A 21,143-nucleotide genomic window follows, 5' to 3' on the forward strand; every position below is an offset into this window, starting at 1 on the left:
ATGTGCTCTTCTTTTGGCTCTTGCTGACGTCCTTGAGGGCTTTGTCCACACCCTTCACAAAGTTATCACAAAATTGTTGGACATCAAACTGAAAATGTTGCCTTTTTGGATCAGCCACATCTTTGGAGGTATTGACATGCTCTTTGCTCCACCAAATTGGTTTTTCCTGCACATCAACAAACTCATCAAAAGTATTCAAAGCATATTTAAAGGAGGTTTGAGAGACAGAAAGTCGTGGGTGCTTCTCCTTGTTACTTTTCCTTTGGAGACCAAACATCATAAACCTGAATAATCTCAACACAAAAGTTAGTAGATAAAAACCTCACACTCTCAAGTGTTTGATCCTCACCCACACAAGTGTTTCTCTCAGATTTAGGTGATCACACACAAGTTTCTACTCAATGTTCTAAGAGAACAAATCAAAGAATCCCAATGGGCAAATCCAAGCAAACAAGGGATTTTTCTCAAGATAGAAAGATAAGAGATTTTTTTTTTTTTTTTTGAAATCCGTTTTAACCACCTCAAAGGCTGGATTTCTCCTCAGCCAGCAGGCTTTCTCTTCCACCACCAATCCACAAAACAAACTTTTAACTTTTTCTATTTTTTTTTTTTGAATCAAATCGTAAATTTTTTTTTTTTTATATATGGTGGATGGTAATGAGGGGCCCGGATTTAAGAAAGGTAGAAGAAGAAATGTTTGAAGAAGATGGAGAAATGAGAAGATATAATAGAGTTACCAGAAGAGTGGCTCTGATACCACTTGATAGAACCAAAATAAGGATCACTCTTTCGGTAAGGTTGATATGAACTCAGATCCGATAGGATTGAGAACTGATGGTATGAACGGTGATACTAAGGGTTGCGGAATAGCCCAAAGATACTACCAGACTTCGATCGTTGCCGGATGTGACGCACCGGTCCAACAAAAGAAGGATCGAAACTTGGAGATAACCTCACCAAGAAACTAAGAACAAGTTCTACAAAGAACAAAGAGTTTTAACTCAACAAAAGGGGAAAACAATCTGTCTTATTTCGTGGCTCTAAGGCCTTATTTATAGGATTACAAGTTGTAGAAATCCAAAGAAGAATGTGTTAAAAACAAGACATAGAAACTAGAAATGAAGACTTTGACTAAAGACCGAAATTAATGATTTTTGTTGAATTCTTTTTCCCATGCACGACCAAGACTTCCTTGCTGACTCCCTCTTGGTATTCTTGATGAGAATGTGCTTGAAATGGACTGAGGAAAGGGCTGGTCGAATTTGGAAAGAAACAATCCCATAATGAACTTTTTATGAACTTTTCTTTGGGCTGAAAAGGCCCATTTCGCCCAGCAGCTGAACCAGCTCCATCTTCAGTGTTACTTGGCTCATTCAGTTCCAAGCTAGTGCCATTTAGCTCACTCAGCTCATCCAGCTCCAAAGTAGTGTCACTTAGCTCACTCAGCTCATCTAGCTCGCCCAAGTAAGTGTCACCTCGTCCAGCTCGTCCAAAGTGGATTCTAGCTCGACCATATGTCTTCAAATGTGAAGTTGGACGGGAAAGACAAGCCCCAGTATGGTCAGATCGGTCATCTGGCCATGGTTCCAGCCAAAGCTCCTTTCCGGACGTATGCGGGACGGTCCAGTACACTGCACGGTCAGTCTGTCCGGTACGGTGAAAAACATGAACCTCGGTTGAAATGTTCAGAACGTTCTGATCTCCAGGCTGGTTCGGCTCCATGTACTGATCCGTGGACCGCGGTCTATCAGGATGGAACCCACGGGCTGAGAGAGCGGGCATGGGTGGCTCATTAGCCGTGGGCGGGTCGGGCGTTATAAGTGGTATCAGAGCTGGTTAGCCATCTCAGTTCCGACCTGAGAGGCGTCTTGAGACCTGTCGGGGGTGCAACGAGGACGTTGCGTTCTTTGAGAGGGGGTGAATTGTAACATCCCGAGTTGTGATATGTGAAAACGCCTTAAGAGAATTGATTTGGCTACCTATGTCACCAAAGTTGACTTACCTTTTCCGGAACACATCCTGAAAGAACTCCAGAGTTAAGCGTGCTTGAGCTGGAGTAGTGGAAGGATGGGTGACCTATCGGGAAGTGATTCGCGATAGCGTGCGAGTGAGGCCAAAGCATGGGAAAAGGTCGGGTGGTGATTGCAGGGTCAGTAAACAATGATTTCGAGCCTTGGAAAATTAACGGACCGACTGTCAGACGGGATGGGACCCACGGGCCGAGAGAGCGGGCATGGGTGGCCCATTAGCCGTGGGCGGGTCGGGGCGTTATAAAAATTTTAGAATATCCTTTAAATACAATCATCTACTTCTCCCGAAAAAATCAACAATAATGATTGAGAGTGTCATGTAGATTAATCTACAATGGAACAATGTTTCAGTTAATTATTAAAGTGGACGTACCGGAGTGGTTATCGGGCATGACTAGAAATCATGTGGGCTTTACCCGCGCAGGTTTGAAATCCTACCAGTCACGCTTTTGCGAAGCAGTTTTTTTTAAAAGAAAATACCACTATTTTGTAATTGTTTTTCTTATGATAGTTTACTTATTACATTTAGGTAAACTAAAAATGTTACAAAACAGTTCGAGATACAAATAACTAACTATCATTTTTATGTTCTTCCTATTATACTCAAAAAGGATTAACCAAACAAGCAAGTCCTTATCTAATCTATCTTATTACAATCCCGACTTTAGCTCAGTCGGTAGAGCTGGGGGGCTGTATTTTTACCAGAAATTCTTTAGGTCCCAACTGTTTTGCTTTTATAGTTAATTTTATTTTTTCAGAGTATTTTAATAATATTACGCATATGTACATGTCTTATAATGTATATTCCGTAATAGGAGTATATAACAAAATTAGTTTTGTTTCAGAAAATAGGGTGGACTGACTTAAATAAAATTATAATTTTCTTTTAAAATTAAAGAATGTTTATAAAAAATTTGAAAGATTTTTAATCTGTGGTTTTAATCCCTTTTTTTAGTTAAGGAAAATTTCTCGAACTTTCTTGATTTAGCAATATTATTCTCCAAGATCAACAATTTTGAATGAACATAGTATAAGTTACATTGTCTATGTTTATATAAAATTTAAAGAAATAAAAAGCTTCTTTATAGAAAAATGATTATCGAGTGTCAGATAAAATTCGAAGACTATTGAACCACCAGTTCAAATTGTCCCCGCAAGATTTTGTGAATTAGTTTCTTCTAATTGTTTGCTACTGTTACAATGGACTGGGCAATATGTATTATATTATGGCTTGGTTTTTTTATTTTTTTATGCATAAACTATATAACTATTTAAATGGGCAAACAATATGTACATTATTATGTATCAATAATCTATATGTAGAATGTAGACATGTATGAAATGTGGTATACATCCGACCTTAGCTCAGTTGGTAGAGCGGAGGACTGTAGTAGTTGCAGAAAATCCTTAGGTCACTGGTTCGAATCCGGTAGGTCGGAAATGTTTTAGTCAAGACGTTTTCATTTTGATTTTGACGTTATGTATCAGAAAACTGAATTGTGTAATTATGCCAAAAATTGAACGTTATTCAGCTAAACATCATCGTTTAGGTGTTTTATTTTTTTCAATACTGAATCTGCTAAAGTGAACATTAAAAAGTAATTTCTAAGAGTTAGCCTATTATCTATATTCAAACACGAAAAATATAACACAAAATAAAATTTAAAAATGTAAATAAAATTTAATTTGGAAGATTGTTGCATGTGCCAATCAGTTTTTAATGTTGTCTTATGGGTAGTGGAAGTTCTCTGCCATTTTCTTGCATGAACTTGTCCTTTAATATTTTTATTAATATAATCAATCATGCTATCCTAAATATTATTTCTATCATTTTACTTAAGTTGGAGATAGAAATTGTTTTTAATTTGTATTCAACTGGAATAAAAAATATATAGCAAAAAAAAAGAGAAAATTGCTAAAAGAGAACAAAAAAACAAGGTTGTTGTCTCTTTGGTATAAAACCAATTTTGTCCATTTTTTTCTCTTTTTTACCTTTTGTATTTCTGAAAGCTAATGAAATAAATAATTTTGTTAATCCAAAAAATTATTAAAAATATAAAAAATTAATAAAACATCCATATACATAAGCTGGTAATTTTTTTTTGTTTAAAAACTTGGTAAATAAGATTTTTAAAATACGTTCTACTAAAAATAGAATACGTCTTCTACGAAAATGATATAGTAAAAAACGATTTCTAAAATAAACATGTTCATCTACTTCTTTTAGAACGCCCATTTTACTATTTACTAAATTTCTAAAAAAGAGGAATGCGCATTCTACTAATCGTAAAGGTATCCACTTTTCTTCCGAATGCATCTTCTACTTTAATAAAGTATTCTAAATTTCAGGGAATGTGTTTTCTACAATGTACTCTTACGTCCACTCAAAGTAGAAAGTGAATTCAGAATTTTTATTATTCTTCTAAACTTTTAGAAGTCGTCTTCTACGGATAAGAATACCTGATTTGTATTGCGAAAATTAACGAAATTTCAGTTAAGAAAATATTCTAAAAATCTCCTAAAAATATTCTAACTCCCTAAAATGTGTTATGGTCGATTTTACTTGAAAAAATTAAAAAAAAATAATTCTCCCTTTTCTTCTTCATCAATCTATGGTTTTTCTATAGTTTTTCTTTTGATTCTTCTTACAAACTCTTGTTCTCTATGATGCATATCTATACCTTATTTCTTTTCTTTTTTCGATTGCCTTTCAAATGTTTTTTTTCCTTTTTTCCATTAACTTTAAAAACAAAATCAAATTACCTTTTAAATTGTATTTAATTAGATTAAATATAGGGTTAGTTTTGGAATTATAAAAAAAACTATACTATTGAGACAACTTCATGTTGGTTTTATACCAAGGGGACAGCAACCTTGTTTTTTTGTTCTCTTTTGGCAATTTTCCCAAAAAAATATTACTGTTTTGAAATATGTAGAGTTTGGATGTTTAGATAATAAAATTTTGGACCATTGATACATTCTTCTGTTGGTAAAGTTTTAGAATATCCTTTAAATACAATCATCTACTTCTCCCGAACAAAATCAACAATAATGATTGAGAGTGTCATGTAGATTAATCTACAATGGAACAATGTTTTCAGTTAATTATTAAAGTGGACGTGCCGGAGTGGTTATCGGGCATGACTAGAAATCATGTGGGCTTTGACCGCAGAGGTTGGAATCCTACCAGTCACGCTTTTGTGAAACAGTTTTTTTTTAAAGAAAATACCACTATTTTGTAATTATTTTTCTTATGATAGTTTACTTATTACAATTAGGTAAATTAAAAATGTTACAAAACAGTTCGAGATACAAATAATTAACTATCATTTTTATGTTCTTCCTATTATACTCAAAAATGATTAACCAAACAAGCAAGTCCTTATCTAATCTATCTTATCCCGACTTTAGCTCAGTCGGTAGAGCTAGGGGGCTGTATTTTTACCAGAAATTCCTTAGGTCGCAACTGTTTTACTTTTATAGTTAATTTTATTTTTTCAGAGTATTTTAATAATATTACGCATATGTACATGTCTTATAATGTATATTCCGTAATAGGAGTATATAACAAAATTGGGTTTGTTTCAGAAAATAGGGTGGACTGACTTAAATATAATTACAATTTTCTTTTAAAATTAAACAATGTTTATAAAAAACATTTGAAAGATTTTTAATCAGTGGTTTTAATCCATTTTTTTAGTTAAGGAAAATTTCTCGAACTTTCTTGATTTAGCAATATTATTCTCCAAGATCAACAATTTTGGATGAACATAGTATAAGTTACATTGTCTATGTTTATATAATAATTGAAGAAATAAAAAGCTTCTTTATAGAAAAATGATTATCGAGTGTCAGATAAAAATCGAGGCTATTGAACAACCAATTCAAATTGTCCTTGCAAGATTTTGTGAATTAGTTTCTTCTAATTGTTTGCTACTGCTACAAAGGACTGGGCAATGTGTATTATATTATGGTTGGCTTTTTATTTTGTTATGCATAAACTATAAAACTAATTAAATGAGGAAACAATATGTACATTATTGTGTATCAATAATCTATATGTAGAATGTAGGCATGTATGAAATGTTGTATACATCCGACCTTAGCTCAGTTGGTAGAGCGGAGGACTGTAGTAGTTGCAGAATATCCTTAGGTCACTGGTTCGAATCCGGTAGGTCGGAAATGTTTTAGTCAAGACGTTTTCATTTTGATTTTGACATTATGTGTCAGAAAACTGAATTGTGTAATTATGCCAAAAATTGAACGTTATGCAGCTAAATATAATCTTAAAGGTCTCTTATTTTTTTCAATACTAAATCTGCTAAAGTGAACATTAAAAGTTAATTTCTATGAGTTAGCCTATTATCTATATTCAGACGCGAAAACTATAACACAAAATGAATATGTAAAATGTAAATAAAATTCAATTTGGAAGATTGTCGCATGTGCCAATCAGTTTTTAGTGTTGTCTTAAGGGTAGTGGAAGTTCTCTGCCATTTTTTTGCATGAAATTGCCTTTTAATTTTTTATTAATATAATCAATCATGCTATCCTAAATATTAATTTTACTTAAGTTGCAGATAGAAATTGTTTTTAATTTGTATTCAACTGGAATAAGAACAATATCTAGCAAAAAAAATATTACTGTTTTGAAATATGTAGAGTTTGGATGTTTAGATAATAAAATTTTGGACTATTGATACATTCTTCTGTTGGTAATATTTTAGAATATCCTTTAAATACAATTATCTACTTCTCACGAAAAAAATCAACAATGATGACTGAGAGTGTCATGTAGATTAATCTACAATGGAACAATGTTTCCGTTAATTATTAAAGTGGACGTGCCGGAGTGGTTATCGGGCATGACTAGAAATCATGTGGGCTTTGCCCGCATGGTTCGAATCCTGCCGTTCACGCTTTGAGAAACAGTTTTTTTTTTAAAGAAAATACCACTATTTTGTAATTATTTTTCTTATGATAGTTTACTTATTACATTTAGGTAAATTAAAAATGTTACAAAACAGTTCGAGATACAAATAATTAACTATCATTTTTATGTTCTTCCTATTATACTCAAAAAGAATTAACCAAACAAGCAAGTCCTTATCTAATCTATCTTATTACAATCCCGACTTTAGCTCAGTCGGTAGAGCTGGGGGGGCTGTATTTTTACCAGAAAATCCTTACGTCGCAACTGTTTTGCTTTTATAGTTAATTTTAGTTTTTCAGAGTATTTTAATAATATTACGCATACGTACATGTCTTATAATGTATATTCCGTAATAGGAGTATATAACAAAATTAGGCTTGTTTCAGAAAATAGGGTGGAATGACTTAAATATAATTACAATTTTCTTTTTAAATTAAACAATGTTTATAAAAAAATTAGAAAGATATTTAATCTGTGGTTTTAATCCCTTTTTTAGTTAAGGAAAATTTCTCGAACTTTCTTGATTTAGCAATATTTTTCTCCAAGATCAACAATTTTGAATGAACATAGTATAAGTTACATTGTCTATGTTTGTATAAAAATTGAAGAAATAAAAAGCTTCTTTATAGAAAAATGATTATCGAGTGTCAGATAAAAATCTAGGACTATTGAACACCAGTTCAAATTGTCCTCGCAAGATTTTTTGAATTAGTTTCTTCTAATTGTTTGCTACTGCTACAAAGGACGGGGCAATGTGTATTATATTATGGTTGGTTTTTTATTTTGTTATGCATAAACTATATAACTATTTAAATGAGCAAACAATATCTACATTATTGTGTATCAATAATCTATATGTAGAATGTAGGCATGTCTGAAATGTTGTATACATCCGACCTTAGCTCAGTTGGTAGAGCGGAGGACTGTAGTAGTTGCAGAATATCCTTAGGTCACTGGTTCGAATCCGGTAGGTCGGAAATGTTTTAGTCAAGACGTTTTCATTTTGATTTTGACGTTATGTGTCAGAAAACTGAATTGTGTAATTATGCCAAAAATTGAACGTTATGCAGCTAAATATCATCTTTTAGGTCTCTTTTTTTTTTTCAATACTAAATCTGCTAAAGTGAACATTAAAAGTTAATTTCTAAGAGTTAGCCTATTATCTATATTCAGACACGAAAACTATAACAAAAAATGAATATGTAAAATGTAAATAAAGGGTGTTTTTCAAAACCAACCCATATTTTCAAGTCAAATCCAAAACCAACCCTTTTTTTTTTGTCCATACTATTCATCAATAAAATTTCCATACTATCCTTATGTTTTTGAATTATTCACAAAATTGCCATTTTTATTTATTTTTTTATTAATTTCGAAATTAACAAAAAATCAAATACACCCTAACCATTTCTTCTTATTTACAAAAATGCCATCATCATCAATTTTTCCAACCACCATGAACCACCATTTTTGAGCTCTAAAGCTCTAGAATTCAATTTTCAACCACTTTTTTTCTCATTATAACCCAAAAAACTTCATTTTCTCTCATCTCCTCTACATTTCCATCTAAAAAACTCTCATAACTATCATTTTCATAATCACAAACTTCATATTTTCGAGTTTCTTCATTAGTGAATCGTTAAAGATGCTTCTTTTTGCTCATATTTGGAGTTTGGACGGTTGAAAAGGTTGGAAACAAGCTTTACACATGAAAAATGTAACTATTTACATGTTTTCGTTCTTTTTCAGATCTGTGTCGCGACGGTAGACTGTTTTGTATGTCTACGCCTCCGTGGAGACTTACGATGCAGTCTATTTGTCAACGCACGGGTTAGTTTTGCAATTGAGCAGACAAATTTTTTTTCTAACGCAGACTTCCCCAGTAGTCTCCGTCTTTACCTTTGACAACAAAAATAAAACTTTCGGTAGACTTACTAAGACGTCTACCTAAAAGAGGTTAGTTTTTCATTTGACCGAACTTTTGACTTTTCAAAATAGACTTCAACGGAAGTCTACAAAATGTAGACTGCCAACAAAGTCTATAAAAGGTCAGTTTTGCATTTGACCAAAACTTTGACTTCGTGGAATAGGTTAGTTTTGTGTTTGACCAAAAAGTTTAAAAAGCAATCAAAAATTTATTAAATTGTAGACTTCATATGCAGTCTTCTTATCTTAAAAAAAAAATGTAGACTGCGTATAAAGTCTACTTTTTTATTTTGGTCAAATGCAAAACCAACCCGTCGGATTTGAGAGTAGACTTCACAAGAAGTCTACACACCCGTAGACGTTCATTTTAATCTACTGATTTGAAGTCAAACTTGGTCAATTGCAAAACTAACCTCTTTCAAAAAAATTCAAACATGTAGACTGCATATGAAGTCTAGTTCTGAAAGTCAAATCTTGGATGAATTCTGGTCAATTGCAAAAAGTAACCTTTTTAAATTGTAGACTGAAATGAAAGTCTACATGTACAAAATTACAACTTTTATTCAACTATAGAAAGCAACCCGTAAAATGGTCAATTGCAAAAACCAACCCAAAGAGTAGACCTATTTGACAGTCTACGTCTGTAAACTGAAAAGAACGTCAACATCTTCAGAGACTAAATATTAAGTCTTCATAGAAAAATCTATAAAAATGTGAATTTGTGTATTATTCATTAAATTTTTTCTAGTTTTTTTGTTTGACAGTGTGTGTTAGTTAATCCTAATGGGTTTGAGTGATTTTGAAAATAATTTTTTTTTTATAATTATGAAGGTATAATTCATTTGATTTGACAATGTTGTTAGCTAATAATTGTAGACGTATTTCTAAGTCTTCGTTTATAGTTTTGCTAGTAAGGCTGAGCTTGTTTCAAAGCTGAAGTCGGTGACTGTGGAATATAATTTTACATTTTCAGCATATAAGACAACAAAAACTCTGTATGTGGCTAAGTGTCGTGTTCAAGGATGTGGTTGGAAACTTAGAGCGAGTGTGAAGTATGGGCCAAAGACATTTTGGGTGACAAAATATTCGAAAAAGATGAAGAATCGGAAAGGTTGAAGAATGTTCCTTGTGCATGATGGCTGTACACATGGTAAACTTCTTGAAATGACACAAGAAGATTATGATCTGGACAACAAAATTGAGAAGATGGTGCTAACCTATTCCTTACCAAACATCATTTAAAACAAATGACTCCGAATAGGAATATACTCCTCTTATGCCTGTCACGAATAATCGACAAGTACGGAACTTGATCGAGTTATCTAAGACACACTTTGTACGCCTTTGTGTATCAAGCCTGCGCCAATACACTAAAAAAATTTGGATTGACTATATGTTAAATAATAAGTGTAGACGTTTTTGTAAATCTACAAATGTAGACTGCAGTTGAAGTCTACGTCGTAAATTCTATTAAAAGTGTATTTGTGTATTATTCATCATATTTTTTCATGATTTAATTATTTTACAGTGTATGTTAGTAAAATTTTAATGGTCTTGGATGAATTTCACAATTTAATGTGTTATAATTATACACTTGATACTTATTGCAAATTGTTTTGATTAGTATTATTCTTGAAAATTTTTGGGAAAATTTTGTATAGATTTTCTTCTTCTCACATGTGTGTTAGTTATTATTTTAGCTTATGGTGGTTTTACTTGTTTGGTTGGTTAGATCTTGTGAAAAAATTGATATCTAACAAAAAATTAATAATATCATACAAGTGAAAACAACTAAAAATGAATACAATGTTTATAGATTATGCATTAAAAAATTATTTAAAAATTAATATTTTATTATGAAAGTTATTACAGAGCAATATATTAAAAAGTATTCTTGAGTATGTTTGATTTTTCATAATCTTGATGCTTCAAATAAAGTCTTGGAAAAAGTACCTGCCAAATAAGATAGAGTTATGAGAAAAACATAAGATAAAAAATAAAATCATATTTTAGTAGACTTTTTATTAAGTCTACGTAAAGTTATTGTTTAGTAGACTTTAGTTGAAGTCTACACTAATGGAAAATTTTCATATTTAAAAGTGTGCATTTAGAAAATTTGAAAATATTTTGTTCTGGAAAATATTTCAAAAATGGTTTTTTGTCATCCTTGTAACAAAGCAAAAAGATAATGTATGAATCTATAAATTTAGTTCATTATAAACACAAAATATCTTATAATGAATATATGGAAAGCTTACATTTTTGGGAAGATGATTTGAAAATATTGGAAGAGAATACCTGCAAAATAAAATAAAATTTTAAAAAATAAGATAAAAATTAAAATCATATTTGAGTAAACTTCTAATGAAATTTGCTTAAAATTCAAGGCTAGTAGACTTCATTTGAAGTCTACCAGCCGTAAGTTTTAAGTAGATTTCAAATGAAGTCTACTCTATCAAAAAAAATAGATCTGAAAAATAATACATTAAAAATATGAAATAAGTTTAAATCTAAAAAACTTTTAAAAATATGATTTAATAGACAAAATAGTTATAAATTAAAGACATATTAATATGAATTTTAATATGTAACTTTATTTGAATATAAATACTAGAACACATATTTTAAATCTATAGATGTAAACCTTACATTTCTAGGAGGAGAAGAGAACAACTATGGAAGAAAATACCTGCAAAATAAGATAAAATTATTAAAAAACATAGAAAAAAAATTAAAGTCATATTTTTGTAGACTTCCAATGAAGTCTGCTTAAACTTTATGGTTTAGTAAACTTCATATGAAGTCTGCAAGCTTTAGTAAACTTCTTTAGAAGTCTACACTGTCTGATAATTTTCAGATCTGAAAAAATCTATATATTTTGAAATGTGAAAATAATTTTAAATCTGAAAATACTTTACATAATATAATTTATAAGGTAAACTAGTAGCAAATTAATGTAGAGAGCTTGATCTATAAATTTATTTGAATATAAACATGTAAATACATATTTAAAATCTATTAATCTAAAACTTACATTTTTAGAGGAGATGATGAAATCCATGAGTGATAATACCTACCAAAAAAAGATAATATTGTGAGAAATAAACATAAAATACACATTTAAAATCTATAGATCGAAAACTTACATTTTTTAAAGGAGAAGATGAAAACCATGAATCATAATATCTAAAATGACAAGATAATATTGTGAGAAAGACTTGAGAAAATTTTAGAGAGAAAGAAGATAATGAGAGAGATTTAGAAACAATTGAGAGAATTTTAGAGAGAAGAAGAAAGTTTTAGAGAGAAGGGAGAGAGTTTTAAGAACTTGTGCAGCCACTTTAGAGAGAGATTGAATAAATTTTGTTTATATAGGGAGACAAAAATGTAACTAGGTTAAAATTTACGATACTGTAGACTTCGTTTGAAGTCTACTAAAATTAAAATTTTGGAGTAGATCTTACTATAACATAGTAGACCTTTTTGGAAGTCTACTATAATAATTTAATTATTGTTGTTTATTCTTTATTATTTTAATAATTTTAATATATGATTTATTAAATTTATTTCTTTATTTTTTAATAGTTATAGTATATGATTTCACTTTTTTATTCTTAAGGAACTTAACTTAGTTTAAATATAATGATTTTTTTGTAAAACAAATTGAAAAATATAGACTGAAAAAGACGTCTTCAGATAAATAGACTTTATTGTAGGTCTACGAAACCCTAAACCACAAATATCAAACCCTAAATGTTTTGCTTGATAATCAAAAAGTCTCATTTATACAAAATATAAACTACTAAACATTAATATGCAGATTTAAGTTAATAAAACAAAAAAAAACAAAATCTAAAATCTAACCCTATGAAATCAACTACTAAAAGACATAACATGTTAGAACCTTTTGTTTCTAAACTATGAACATAGTCTAGCACATGATAACCAAATTAGTATATATTCTTCAAAATTGTTCGATTATATGAAATTTTAATTTATTTACTTCATATTATCCATTATATTGATGATTAATTAAAAATATCACAATAATTATTTTTATACATTTTCAAAATTAAATTAGTAGACCAAATTAGAGTGTAGACTACAAAACAAGTCTATAAAGTAGACTTCGTAGGAAGTCTATATATATGTAGACTTCTTTTATTACGTGTAGACTTCCAAAGGATAGAAACGTAAAATATATTTATGTTTTTTGTTTGGTCATAAGGGTGAAATAGTACTTTCACTACTCCTTTAGGTTGGTTTTGCATTTGACTGAAAGTGGGGTACACTTTTACATTTGACTTGAATATTTGGGTTGGTTTTAGCAAATGTCCCGTAAATAAAATTCAATTTGGAATATTGTCGCATGTGCCAATCAGTTTTTAATGTTGTCTTAAGGGTAGTGGAAGTTCTCTGCCTTTTTTTTGCATGAAATTGTCTTTTAATTTTTATTAATATAATCAATCATGCTATCCTAAATATTAATTTTACTTAAGTTGGAGATAGAAATTGTTTTTAATTTGTATTCAACTGGAATAAGAACAATATCTAGAAAATAAAATATTACTGTTTTGAAATATGTAGAGTTTGGATTATTAGATAATAAAATTTTGGACTATTGATACATTCTTCTGTTGGTAATAGTTTAGAATATCCTTTAAATACAATTATCTACTTCTCCCGGAAAAAAATCAACAATAATGACTGAGAGTGTCATGTAGATTAATCTACAATGGAACAATGTTTCCATTAATTATTAAAGTGGACGTGCCGGAGTGGTTATCGGGCATGACTAGAAATCATGTGGGCTTTGCCCGCACAGGTTTGAATCATGCCGTTCACGCTTTTGAGAAACAGTTTTTTTTTAAAGAAAATACCACTATTTTGTAATTATTTTTCTTATGATAGTTTACTTATTACATTTAGGTAAATTAAAAATGTTACAAAACAGTTCAAGAGACAAATAACTAACTATCATTTTTATGTTCTTCCTATTATACTCAAAAAGGATTAACCAAACAAGCATGTCCTTATCTAATCTATCTTATTACAATCCCGACTTTAGCTCAGTCGGTAGAGCTGGGGGGCTGTATTTTTACCAGAAATTCCTTAGGTCGCAACTTTTTTGCATTTATAGTTAATTTTATTTTTTCAGAGTATTTTAATAATATTACGCATATGTACATGTCTTATAATGTATATTCCGTAATAGGAGTATATAACAAATTTAGGTTTGTTTCAGAAAATAGGGTGGAATGACTTAAATATAATTACCATTTTCTTTTAATTAAACAATGTTTATAAAAAAATTAGAAAGATATTTAATCTGTGGTTTTAATCCCTTTTTTAGTTAAGGAAAATTTCTCGAACTTTCTTGATTTAGCAATATTTTTCTCCAAGATCAACAATTTTGAATGAACATAGTATAAGTTACATTGTCTATGTTTGTATAAAAATTGAAGAAATAAAAAGCTTCTTTATAGAAAAATGATTATCGAGTGTCAGATAAAAATCTAGGACTATTGAACACCAGTTCAAATTGTCCTCGCAAGATTTTTTGAATTAGTTTCTTCTAATTGTTTGCTACTGCTACAAAGGACGGGGCAATGTGTATTATATTATGGTTGGTTTTTTATTTTGTTATGCATAAACTATATAACTATTTAAATGAGCAAACAATATCTACATTATTGTGTATCAATAATCTATATGTAGAATGTAGGCATGTCTGAAATGTTGTATACATCCGACCTTAGCTCAGTTGGTAGAGCGGAGGACTGTAGTAGTTGCAGAATATCCTTAGGTCACTGGTTCGAATCCGGTAGGTCGGAAATGTTTTAGTCAAGACGTTTTCATTTTTATTTTGACGTTATGTGTCAGAAAACTGAATTGTGTAATTATGCCAAAAATTGAACGTTATGCAGCTAAATTGAATTGTCTCTCATTTTTTTCAATACTGAATCTGCTAAAGTGAACATTAAAAGTTAATTTCTAAGAGTTAGCCTACTATCTATATTCAGACACGAAAACTATAACACAAAATGAATATGTAAAATGTATATAAAATTCAATTTGGAAGATTGTCGCATGTGCCAATCAGTTTTTAATGTTGTCTTAAGGGTAGTGGAAGTTCTCTGCCATTTTCTTGCATGAACTTGTCTTTTAATTTTTATTAATATAATCAATCAGCTATCCTAAATATTAATTTTACTTAAGTTGGAGATAGAAATTGTTTTTAATTTGTATTCAACTGGAATAAAAACAATATCTAGCAAAACAAATATTACTGTTTTGAAATATGTAGAGTTTGGATGTTTAGATAATAAAATTTTGGACTATTGATACATTCTTCTGTGGGTAATAGTTTAGAATATCCTTTAAATACAATTATCTACTTCTCCCAAAAAAATAAGCAATAATGATTGAGAGTGTCATGTAGATTAATCTACAATGGAACAATGTTTCCAATAATTATTAAAGTGGACGTGCCGGAGTGGTTATCGGGCATGACCAGAAATCATGTGGGCTTTGCCCGCACAGGTTCGAATCATGCCGTTCACGCTTTTGAGAAACAGTTTTTTTTTAAAGATAATACCACTATTTTGTAATTATTTTTCTTATGATAGTTTACTTATTACATTTAGGTAAATTAAAAATGTTACAAAACAGTTCGAGATACAAATAACTAACTATCATTTTTATGTTCTTCCTATTATACTCAAAAAGGATTAACCAAACAAGCATGTCCTTATCTAATCTATCTTATTACAATCCCGACTTTAGCTCAGTCGGTAGAGCTGGGGGGCTGTATTTTTACCAGAAATTCCTTAGGTCGCAACTGTTTTGTTTTTATAGTTAATTTTATTTTTTTAGAGTATTTTAATAATATTACGCATATGTACATGTCTTATAATGTATATTCCGTAATAGGAGTATATAAAAAAATTAGGTTTGTTTCAGAAAATGGGGTGGACTGACCTAAATATAATTACAATTTTCTTTTAAAATTAAACAATGTTTATAAAAAAATTAGAAAGATATTTAATCTGTGGTTTTAATCCCTTTTTTTAGTTAAGGAAAATTTCTCGAACTTTCTTGATTTAGCAATATTTTTCTCCAAGATCAACAATTTTGAATGAACATTGTATAAGTTACATTGTCTATGTTTGTATAAAAATTGAAGGAATAAAAAGCTTCTTTATAGAAAAATGATTATCGAGTGTCAGATAAAAATCGAGGACTATTGAACACCAGTTCAAATTGTCCTCGCAAGATTTTGTGAATTAGTTTCTTCTAATTATTTGCTACTGTTACAATGGACTGGGCAATATGTATTATATAATGGCTTGGTTTTTTATTCTGTTATGCATAAACTATATAACTATTTAAATGAGCAAACAATATGTACATTATTGTGTATCAATAATCTATATGTAGAATGTCGACATGTATGATATGTTGTATACATCCGACCTTAGCTCAGTTGGTAGAGCGGAGGACTGTAGTAGTTGCAGAATATCCTTAGGTCACTGGTTCGAATCCGGTAGGTCGGAAATGTTTTAGTCAGGACTTTTTCAATTTGATTTTGTTGTTATGTGTCAGAAAACTGAATTGTGGAATTATGCCAAAAATTGTACGTTATGCAGCTAAATATCATCTTTTAGGTCTCTTATTTTTTTCAGTACTGAATGTGCTAAAGTGAACATTAAGAAGTAATTTCTAAGAGTTAGCCTACTATCTATATTCAAACACGAAAACTATAATACAAACTGAATATGCAAAATGTAAATAAAATTCAATTTGGAAGATTGTCGCATGTGCCAATCAGTTTTTAATGTTGTCTTAAGTGGGAGTTCTCCACCATTTTCTTGCATGAACTTGTCTTTTAATTTTTATTAATATAATCAATCATGCTATTCTAAATATTATTTGTATCATTTTACTTAAGTTGGAGATAGAAATTGTTTTTAATTTGTATTCAACTGGAATAAAAACAATATCTAGCAAAAAATATTTATGTTTTAAAATATGTAGAGTTTGGATGTTTAAATAATAAATTTTTGGACTATTGATACATTCTTCTGTTGGTAAAATTTTAGAATATCCTTTAAATACAATCATCTACTTCTCCCGAAAAAATCAATAATAATGATTGAGAGTGTCATGTAGATTAATCTACAATGGAACAATGTTTCAGTTAATTATTAAAGTGGACGTGCCGGAGTGGTTATCCGGGATGACTAGAAATCATGTGGGCTTTGCCCGCGCAGGTTCGAATCTTTCCGTTCACGCTTTTGAGAAACAGTTTTTTTTAAAGAAAATACCACTATTTTGTTATTATTTTTCTTATGATAGTTTACTTATTACATTTAGGTAAATTAAAAATGTTACAAAACAGTTCGAGATACAAATAATTAACTATCATTTTTATGTTCTTCCTATTATACTCAAAAAGGATTAACCAAACAAGCAAGTCCTTATCTAATCTATCTTATTACAATCCCGACTTTAGCTCAGTCGGTAGAGCTGGGGGGCTGTATTTTTAGTAGAAATTCCTTAGGTCGCAACTGTTTTGCTTTTATAGTTAATTTTATTTTTTCAGAGTATTTTAATAATATTACGCATATGTACATGTCTTATAATGTATATTCCGTATTAGGAGTATATAACAAAATTAGGTTTGTTTAAGAAAATAGGGTGGACTGACTTAAATATAATTACAATTTTTAAAAAAAATTAAACAATGTTTATAAAAAAATTAGAAAGATCAAACTCTGCCATTAGGGTTTGTAGTCTAGCTTCTTTTACTCTGTCGGCACCCATATCCTTGCTTTTATAACATCCCATACTTTCTTCGCATTATCTATAGCTCCAACTTGTAAGATTAGAGCTTCAGGAATCGACTGAAAGATCAACGCTATGGCCATATCATTCTTATCGGTTTCATCCGATTCTTTCTCTATTATGTCTCAAGGTTTGTGTACTTTCAGTAAGATCTTCATCCTGATTTCCCAAACCGTGTAGTTAGTTTTAGTGAGCTTCTGGCAGCATATAGAGGAAGTTCTGCCATCTTTTTCCTTCGCCGGCGTCGTGGTGGTCGTGATGTCATCCATGTTTTGCTCTGATATCAATTTTTGATTTAGCTCAAGTGTTTGAACTCAAAAACTATAAGAAAAATCTTTCTTATTAGTTTAAGAAAACTCTCAAAAACTTAAGCTCTCACGCAATAATCTCTAAAACACATAATCTATGCAACACTCTTGCATATTCTTATATATAAAAAAAGTTTCTAAACTCATTAGGAAACTACTATCCTAAACATATCTCACTTACAATTAGTGTAACTTGGTATCCAAGTTAACTTTAACCTTATCTCAAACAAAATGTAAATAAAATTCAATTTTGAAGATTGTTGCATGTGCCTATCAGTTTTCAGTGTTCTCTTAAGGGTAGTGGAAGCGCTCTTCCATTTTCTTGCATGAATATATCTGTTCACTAGGATAGGCCCGCCCGTAGGGCTGGTAAACAAATGAACAAATAATATAAATATATTTAATATGTTTAACTTATTTTCAATTGAAATTAAATTAATTTTCATGATTTTTATTAAAACAGTTTATCAATTTATTTGAATATTTATTTTAAAAACCATAAACTTATTTATTTATTAAAAGTTTAATAGAAAATTATTATTTTGCTATAGTTTTAGGCTAACTACAGATGATTCAAATTGTTTGTAGTTTTATTTTATGTTCTGTGTTTAACTTTTAACAAAGAAATACTGCATATCGTAGCTTTAGTCACTGAATAACCCAAAAAAACTTTGGTCTTGCACCAAAAAGGCATTGGTAGTTTCTCAATAAAGTAATTAACTCTCGCTACATTGTGGGCATGTTTATTATGTTCTCTCTCTAAAGCTTCGTGCTGTTTTCATGTTTATTATGGTAATCTCTCTTCCATATTGTATACAAACCTAACGTCTTTTCTAAGACATCCGCGCAAGGCACAAGGCTCATCACCATTGAGCGCAAGCGCTATTTTGAAACTCAGGTCATGGGTTTGTACTTTAATTAATCTGATATGACCTTTTTTTTGTTTACTGATTTTGATTCAATCAATGTAACTCAATCAAATCTTATTTTTACTCTTTTAATAGTCTAGAAAATATCTTCTCTCAAGATTGACCCTTTTGAAGTTAAACCATTACGTTGGATGTTCAATCAGTTTCAAACTGTACTCTAGAAAATCTGCATAACTATCTTTTGTATATCAGTGGCACATTCTTTTCTATCATTTAAGCATGGAAAATTATCAATCAAAGTGGAGACTAATCGGTTTTAGAAAAAAAGTGGAGACATCACAATGTGGTCAACACAACTCTTAAACAAAGAGCGTGTGGTTATTCTCCCTATTTTGCGCACTGGATCACCTGGGCAAAAAAGTAAATAAAGAGTCGATAATGCATCCAAATAAAAAGAGATATATATAGATAGGGATAAAAACATTGGCATGTTATTAAAACAGAATAGAACACCTTCTTAACATGGCTGAAGCTTCATCTGTAATGTTGGCTCAGAACCTGAAAACATAAAAGATATTATTAGCATGAAGATTGGCTCTTAAGTTTCTCATTAGAGAATTTGGCTCTAAATCTTTTCTTACAACTGTTGTTATTGCTCTGTTGCTAGACATCTCCAAAAACCTTCTTCACATAGCCAGGGCCGGGCCTGAGCTCATTCTTGTGAAACATTTGAATGGGGCCCCACTATTTTAAGGGCCCCAAATTTTAAAAAAAAATCTATATATTTACCTTTTTTAATTAAGTTTTTTGATATAATACACAACAAAATATAACTTTTTGAATATATATATATATATATATATAATAGTCGAAATATTAAATAAGGTATAAATAAATATAATGTGAAATTATATAAAATATGTATAATAATTTTTTTAAATGTATTTATTTGATTGAAAAAAAAAACTTGAATGGGGCTCCAATTTTTTCAGGCCCGGCTCTGCACATAGCCTAGCCTAAAGCAACAAACCACTTGTTTAAGACTCTCCAAGGAAGTCTGCGCTAAAACAGAGCTTGATCCGTCACAATGTAGACATCATCATGATCCTCATATGCATCATAGAAATGAGGAGATTATCATGACCAGACAAAGTTTTTAATATCTTCACTTCTCTCATCACATTGAAATGGCAATAGCCGTCCTAATCAACACAACAATTACAAACAATCTAACAGATGATATAGAACCAAAAGACATCAAATAAAAAAACACCTTTTTAATCAAAAATCAAAAAGCACTAAACTTTTTTTTTTGAATGAATGTTAAATTTATTCATCAAAAAAGCCTTATTACATAAATGCATCCTGTTTGTTATGTAAACCTCAAGAAAACATCACTTTTTTACAAACTATTTTGGAACCAAAATTGCATTAATTCTCCTGCTCCCTTGATACCTTTCTTACGCATCACGCTGAACTTGTTTCTGATACTTTTATCAAGCATTCTTTTAAGCACCCCTAATGGCAATAGCTTGTCACCATGCCTGATCTTGTTTCGCTCTCTCCAAACCGCATACAGAACTACTTGAAAAGCGTATCTTATACAGAACAGACTTCTCTTCTTCCTTGATGAATCATTGATAAACTCCATAATCTCCGACCAATGCTTGGTAAAAGAGTTACCCATTATACTTTTTGCCATAAACTCCCAAAGTTTGGATGTGTAATTGCACTCTAAAAACAGATGATTCGTGAATAAACTTTGCTTCGTGAATAACATTAACAGCGACTTGTTATCACCTTTCTTAAACTTAAGAGCATTTGCCACGACAAACTTCATAACCGAGCTTGTACTTCCTAGAGAAACTCTTGGAGAATCAAAGCTCTTATCCAAAACCCACGCTGCTTCCTTCGGCTTGATTCCAGAGATTCTTCACGAAGGGTCATCTCAGAGCACCATACAGGAACTCCAATGGCGGTTCAGATATGCAGAGATCGAAGGAGACGGTGAACGCCAATGGTTGCCTTCTCGAAAATGATGTATTAGTTGGCCAATTTGGATGGGCTTTTGTTTTTAACACATAGATAAGCCCACGTCAATTGGTTTCCCAAGTTAATGAAACGGTGAGTTTTTGAAGAGAGGGACACGTGTCGAACTGTTAGGTATTTAATCTATGGTCCAAGGCTCTACGCCAACAATTGACAATATCCCGCGTCTATCTCCTCTAAT

At 30.7% G+C, this 21,143-nt stretch overlaps 1 long non-coding RNA gene and 9 other non-coding genes across 10 annotated transcripts; all 10 read left to right on the plus strand.

Moving 5' to 3' along the window:
• The first annotated feature begins 2,164 nt into the window (after window positions 1-2,164).
• On the plus strand, window positions 2,165-9,572 carry LOC117128454. Its single transcript, XR_004451753.1, has 3 exons — window positions 2,165-4,950; window positions 8,893-8,904; window positions 9,563-9,572. It is a non-coding gene; the product is annotated as an uncharacterized LOC117128454 (long non-coding RNA).
• TRNAY-GUA lies at window positions 3,385-3,469 on the plus strand. Its single transcript is given in 2 exon segments — window positions 3,385-3,421; window positions 3,434-3,469. It is a non-coding gene; the product is annotated as a tRNA-Tyr (tRNA).
• On the plus strand, window positions 6,127-6,211 carry TRNAY-GUA. Its single transcript is given in 2 exon segments — window positions 6,127-6,163; window positions 6,176-6,211. It is a non-coding gene; the product is annotated as a tRNA-Tyr (tRNA).
• TRNAS-AGA lies at window positions 6,869-6,949 on the plus strand. The gene has a single exon. It is a non-coding gene; the product is annotated as a tRNA-Ser (tRNA).
• On the plus strand, window positions 7,856-7,940 carry TRNAY-GUA. Its single transcript is given in 2 exon segments — window positions 7,856-7,892; window positions 7,905-7,940. It is a non-coding gene; the product is annotated as a tRNA-Tyr (tRNA).
• Window positions 9,573-13,653: 4,081 nt separating the features above from the next.
• Window positions 13,654-13,735, plus strand: TRNAS-AGA. Its single transcript has one exon. It is a non-coding gene; the product is annotated as a tRNA-Ser (tRNA).
• Window positions 13,736-14,638: 903 nt separating this feature from the next.
• TRNAY-GUA lies at window positions 14,639-14,723 on the plus strand. Its single transcript is given in 2 exon segments — window positions 14,639-14,675; window positions 14,688-14,723. It is a non-coding gene; the product is annotated as a tRNA-Tyr (tRNA).
• A 648-nt stretch (window positions 14,724-15,371) lies between these two features.
• TRNAS-AGA lies at window positions 15,372-15,453 on the plus strand. Its single transcript has one exon. It is a non-coding gene; the product is annotated as a tRNA-Ser (tRNA).
• A 907-nt stretch (window positions 15,454-16,360) lies between these two features.
• TRNAY-GUA lies at window positions 16,361-16,445 on the plus strand. The gene is given in 2 exon segments: window positions 16,361-16,397; window positions 16,410-16,445. It is a non-coding gene; the product is annotated as a tRNA-Tyr (tRNA).
• Window positions 16,446-17,101: 656 nt separating this feature from the next.
• Window positions 17,102-17,183, plus strand: TRNAS-AGA. The gene has a single exon. It is a non-coding gene; the product is annotated as a tRNA-Ser (tRNA).
• Window positions 17,184-21,143: the final 3,960 nt, after the last annotated feature.

This window comes from Brassica rapa, chromosome A09 (genome assembly GCF_000309985.2).
Source record: "Brassica rapa cultivar Chiifu-401-42 chromosome A09, CAAS_Brap_v3.01, whole genome shotgun sequence".
Taxonomy (NCBI): Eukaryota; Viridiplantae; Streptophyta; class Magnoliopsida; order Brassicales; family Brassicaceae; genus Brassica; species Brassica rapa.